Here is a 7112-nt window from a genome sequence, read left to right as displayed (position 1 = left end):
AGTTTACGAATAGTATAGTGCACATAATGTAGAATATTAGGCTTTGGAAAAATAAAGTAGTCATATATTATTTCATTGATAATAACAAACTTATCTATCTATCATAGTAACTTAGAAAGATTTCAATAGTTGATTTTCCCCATGTGACATTTCCATATTCTTTATAATTTGTACGTATATGATACATACATAAATATATATGTAACATTCTTAAATAAATTAAATTAATTGTATTCTGATTCTCCGCATTAAATGGAACAACAGGATAAGGAAAGTCATTAAATGATGCGTCATCGTTTGTTGTACCACGTCGTACATACGTCAAAGAAATCAATCGTATCCAATCAATTTTATCTTCGATTTGTATAAAATCAAATTGCAATTGCGAATGAGCACGCATTGTCTGTATAGTTAATAGAAACAGAAGATATAACATTAATTATTTATAAGTTATACATATTATAAGTTATACATATTATAATTATAATTATTTATAAATATAACATTAATTTTGAATTAATGTTGAATCTGATATACAAAACTTGAAAAGTTTGATCATAATATAAATAATATGTATCGCAAGCAAGTAAACTAATGGCAATAACAACTCATCCTCTCCAACATGTTGTAAGAAGAAAGCACATAATGTTTTCTTGTTATTTTTATTCCTTTCTTCCATTCTTCCTTCTACGTTGCTTTATTATATCACTCAAAGAGATTTTCTTAAGCTCGTTCGCACATACAGCGAATAGTACAGATTCGGCGGAACCCGAATTTATTATGCATTCTTCTATATTAGGAAAAATGTTTTGTTCTGTGAATCAAAATCTTACTGAAACAATATAATAATTTGGCTAAAATTCGGTTCGGTAAATGTATTGAATAAAATTATTCAGTTAGTATAAATTATTATTTTTAATGTAAATATTTTTTGTTATTTACATTTTGTTTTTATTTGTTTTGTTAATTATAACGCATTAATAAAGATATTAACAAAATGAATTTTTGTTCTTTATATAGCCAGAGCTTTAATTAACACATGCACCCAATCATTTACAAGATTCATATTTATAAAAATAATAGTTTCATTATATACGAAATTTTGTTACATTTACACTACTAAACGTAATGTTCATATAAAATATTAAGTATGTATTTCTACAAGTACATATATATCATATGCTACATAAAAAGTCTATACAATTGAGCAACTCGAAAGAATGAAATAAATGAAAGTTGCATATTGCTTACTTTTTAGTGGCACACCATGTGCTAGATTATACGGTATTTTCAAATAATTACGAATAATCAAATTATTTGATTGACAGAATAAAATAAGTTTATTTAAATTATTATATTCTTTTTTGTTATATAAATTCCATATTTTACTTTATAACAAAGTTAAATTACACTCAATCAAGGATTTTTTATTTTACATGAAATAAAATTTAATATACATAAAAAAATTAACAAAAAATATTTATTTTACATATAAAATCTAAGTACAAAATTATTTGATCTCTAGAACAAAACAAGAAAATATATTTTGTAGAAACAACTAACTTGCTGTTTGTATAAAACAAAATGTTTGGTTACTGTTAAAAAATGCCTTGATTAAATAGTTTCGTTAAAGATAATAAATTATTATGTGCTTAATCGCAGATGTGACTTGTTTTGTATTTAGCAGATTTGTAAAAATGGGCGGCATCTAAAATTATTTTTGGACATTACATGTGAAAGCATTTTTTCCACTTCTTTCAATAGTTGTCAAATTGTGTGTTTTCTGCCTGAACAGACTTCATTTCACGTGCCTTTTATAGCTATTTATTGACTATTAGGAAGGGAAAGAATAGCAGCCGCCCATTTTCACAATCTTAAAACTATCAGGCTAATATCAGGTGTTATTTTAATAAAATATCTCTTTATTTGCAAAATTAGCGCAATAAACTTTACTGTGTCATTTCTCGCCTGTGGCATCATGATTCCAATATGGCCGCAGTGACTACTCAGGGGCCTTAATTCGCATGTAACATGCACGGACATAGAATCTGCGTAATGTAGTTTGACCACAAAAATCAAAATAAGTCAATGAAAAAAAACTCAAGTAATAATTACGAAACTTATGTGCGTGTACGCACACGCGCGAGTGAGTATGTACATGCGCGCGCGCGTGTGTGTGTGTGTGTGTGTGTGTGTGTGTGTGTGTATCTATCTTTGTTGAATATCGTAACTTTATATTTATTATATCTATAAGATTTTATACAATCCGTACAGAAAGAATATACGTCAAATGTAGATATTTTTGTATCTGACATTCATGTGTTTTTCAAATTCTTCCAAAATCCAGGTCGATAGATTGAGATTATACGGGACAACCAAAATCATAAAAAAGCAGTACTGAGATGAAAATAACTCATCATAATTTTAGAACAGAAACAAAAATGTATCAATAATCAGCGAAAATGGGTATCAATCAAATTCGTCTTCATTCCTATATCAGAAGAGTTTGTAAATTTCTAATAAATACATTTCATCTTCTATTCGTCTTCTCTTCTTTTTTCGCAAGTCTTTTTGAAAGTAGCATCTGTGCAAAGACAGCTATTCGCCGACTGCGGTCAGCAAGCGAAACGAGACTGAATATATCGTTGTTTTGTCATGTCTACCGACAGTCTAAACTCATCTCTCAACTCGAGTCATCGAGACCGACGTCACCGAATGGAGCAGATTTTTAGGGCGGCGCGAAACGTCTACACGAAACGTCATGTTTCGTAATCAGTAAGCAAGTAGACGTAGATTCGAATTACTTTTGAACTCGACAATATATACATATATACGGATAGAAATTCGTCGAAATTATATTGTATGTAACAATTATATTGTATATAACAAGTATATATATATATATATATATATATATATATATTTGTTAAGTTATTCTAATAATTACTTTCTTATCTATCTGGATTACTTATTATTTTATACATATATTTACACACACGCGTGTGAGCACGCATTATGCACACACACACACACACACACACACACACACACACACACACACACACACACACACACTTTTTTTTAAAGTTTGTATGTATCAAGAGAATATTCTTATTCCATGATTATTTTTCATGCGAAACATGCATTTTCTCGGACAACTTCATTGTCGATAATTTGCTCCTGAGAATTTGCACATGAGAAGCGGATAAAAGAATGGAAAATGTGAGAGAAGAAAAGAACATTAAAAGAAAAGATGTTAAGATATTTCTCAAAGATGACACATATAGTTTTCAGTTACATCCACGGTACACCTGTCTCCTTCATTCTACGCTGTTATTCTTGCTATGTACTTCGCCATCGCTTTATTTACCTCTTTCTTCTTTCATTTTGTTTACTTTTCCTTTAATAGAATATAGAATATTTGTAGTTCACGTGTAGTTTAACATTGCACAAAATATATAAATCTTTTACGAATAAAACGTTAAATGTAAAGTGTATATAAGCCTTTCTTTTTTATTCAAAAGGTTTTTTTTATTTATTTTTATCTTTCGATATTTTATTTGTATATATTATTTTCGGAAATCATAGTATATGAATTATACGTTAAATGTCGCGTTACTTTAGCGTAGATGTATAATTGCGGTTAGACATCACCCGCCATTGATAATGGTACTTGCATAAGCTATAGGTTTTTAGCCGAAGAGAGCAAGAGACGAACGGAGAAACGAGCTCTCTTGGCTCGGAGATCTTGAATGGTAATGATTATAGCAAATTGCTCTTGCTTGGCTTGGGGTGCCTAATAGCCACTCAGTGGGGTTGTTGAAACCGCTCGCCCCTTCATTCAACCTTTGATGCCCCCGCTCGAGTCAACCCTTCAAAACTTGATTGTTTCTACCCTGTTCCGTAGCGTCCTTGAAGTTCCTTCTACTTGGATGTTCTCGATATGTCTTATCGACGTGTGTATGTTCTTTTTGCCGCAATGCATCTATCACAAGCTATTTTTCTATTATTCCTCTTTTATTTTTTATCCTCTTTTATTTGCATATCTAAATGTAAATTATAATTATATTATCTTTATTTCTAACTGTATAGTGGTAGACTGTGACTTTCTATTTTTAGTCAACATTATTTATTTTGTATAGGGAAATTTTTATTTTATTATTAATTTTGTTATTTCCTGTGCGCGCGCGTGCTCACACACACACACATACACACACACACACACACACACACACACCACACATTTAATTTAATTAATATAAATATCTATATAAATATATATAAATATATATTATATATTTTTTTTTTACTTTGTTTCTTTTTATTTACATTATACGATTCAAGATGAAAAATATTTTTCGATTAATTTTCTTTTATATTTTCTTTATATTTTTCTGATAACGCATTAATTATATTCTTGCAAAATCGTTCTTAATATCAATATCGTAAAGTGCCTTTGATTATTTTTGGATCTTATTGCTCTGCGTGATTTTATTTAAATATCCAAATTTTACGGTTATAACATTGGATCTTTCCACTATAATTAGTATTCATCATGTAAACTTTAAATAGCATAGACTAATAGTTATTCAGCATTTCTTAGTTGATATATCATCTCTAGATATATTTACTCTAGATATATTTACTTTAATAAAAAAAAATAATAGTTTAATTTACTGATAATTATTTGATTGGTTAAGAAACAAATTTTTATGTACTTATAATTTTGTTAAATGAAATAAAGTGTTAAATTTAATTTGGAATTATTCATTAAAATAAACTAAATCATAAGTGAATAAAACAAAGTCATTTTTATTTTATGAAATTATTCGTACACATACAGGAAACTTGTGCGAAGAATGCGTTTTCCACACATAGATACTATTGAAAAACTAAAAAGTATTTGGTAGTCTACGAGCAGAGGTGGGCAAAATACATTAAATATTGTATTTAAATACAAAATACTCAAAAAAAAGTATTTAAATACAAAATACAAAATGTATTTACGTATTTCAAATATATATATTTCAAATACTGCCCACCTCTGGTTAATATATTAATTATATTTACCGACGCGATTTTAATTTATACAGAAATGTTTCATTACACTTTCACTATTGCTTCATCATTTCATTTACATTATTGTTTCATCATTACACTTGAGCCTTCATCATTACACTTATCAGACTAAAGATTGAGATTGAGATTAGATTAGAATTTAACCAATGAGAAAGAAGAAAATCAATCTCAAGTTTGGTAAACTTTGTTTAGATTGATCAAATTTCAATCTAATTATCAATCTTAATCTTTAGTCTGATATAAGTTATACACGATATCAAATTTATTTATGCACACGTTTCGGGACGGTCGATGGCAGTCTATAAAAAAAATCAAACCACCGACAGATCTACGTCTGCGTAAAAAAAACTCAAATAAGGTTCTATCCTGACAAACTTGTATAGCAGCATAATCATACGCATAAAATTATCCAATCGCATTTCTATCATAAAGACACATCTAAAATGCGATAATTTTTCTTATGCATATGATTATACTGCTACGCAAGTTTGTCTGGATAGGCTCTAAGGATACTATTACATTTGTCGTATGACAAATGTTTTTAAGCGTGTTGATTGGCTGCAGGGTAAAAAAGTTTCTAAAAACTGGAGAATTGCTCTATCCTGCAGCCAATCAATACGCTTAAAAATTTGTTGTACGACGTATCTAATATTACGCTAATTCGCTGTGGTGGTGCGAATATGTAAATAAATGATTCTTTTGCGATCACTAAGGCCGGATGCACTACACCACGGAGTACTCATTCTATGCATGATGCAACATTAGTAGACTGCCATCGATATTCTTTTCAAAATTTATTTCTTTTCGAGCCATGATTGGTTGAAACCAATGGATTTATCTTCATATGTAATAATTTCAACGAATTCAGCTACTGCAAAGATAGTAGATACGATGGTTGGTCGCTTGAATGCTTGGTTGATCGTTTTACAAAATTTAAATGTATTTATAAATAAAATTCAAAATATAAAATACTCTAAAAAAAAGTATTTAAATACAAAATACAAAATACACTTAAAAAAAGGATTTAAATACAAAATACAAAATACAAAATATATTTAAATACGTATTTCAAAATGTATTCAAATACATGTATTTCAAATATTGCCCACCTCTGTCTACGAGACATAGAGATCTCTCTCTCTCTTTCTCTCTCTCTCTCTCTCTCTCTCTCTCTCTCTCTCTTTCTTTTTCTCTATTCTTCTTATTTTTCTTTTCTCGATCAACAGTCGATCAACATCCTAGTGGTCTTCAACATCCCAGTGGTCAATTTCCCACTCAGACGGAATCATTAGCTACAGTACAGAATACTCTTGCACTTCTTTACACGACTTGAGAAGTACACTTGATGAATGAAATCAAGAATATTAAAATTAAACTTGTAATCAATAATCAAGAAATGTTATGTTACATGTAATGTTCACTTGTCATAAAAGATCTAATTAAATAAATAAATTAAATTAATATCATAGCTGTTTACAATGTTAACAAATATTCAATTTTAACTTTAAGGATCGAACGAAATTTTTATAACAATTGTTCTAAGAAGAAATATTAAGAATTTGAATTACATCATTTAATATAACAATTCTATGGACAATTCTTTGGATATATCACTTAAATTATATATTCATTATGATACATTTCTATGTCTTTTTGGAAAATGTCTTGTTTATTGTTAAGTTTAGCCAAAAATGAAAATCATCATACTATGTAAATATTTATTTTGTAAAAAAATAATTATGTAAATACATAATCAATTATGTATAATTAAATATCAAAAGTCATAAAATTATACAATTTTGCTCTTTTAAAAGATATTTATTTTGAGTTTTTAATAATTGCCGATCATACATTCGATATAAGTATTGAAATTAATCGTTTTTGTGAAAGATATATAAAATGAAATATACAAAGAATGCAAGTTGGTTGATCTTCCTAAGTATGAATATGGTGATAACTAAGAATATTTTTAATTTTCCAAGAAGGAGAAAGAAAGGGATAAAGAGTGAAAGAGAATGATGATAAAGAGGTGC

This window comes from Pogonomyrmex barbatus, unplaced genomic scaffold (assembly GCF_055798465.1).
Source record: "Pogonomyrmex barbatus isolate J1 unplaced genomic scaffold, ASM5579846v1 scaffold13, whole genome shotgun sequence".
Lineage (NCBI taxonomy): Eukaryota > Metazoa > Arthropoda > Insecta > Hymenoptera > Formicidae > Pogonomyrmex > Pogonomyrmex barbatus.
Note: the sequence above shows the minus strand (reverse complement) of the source record.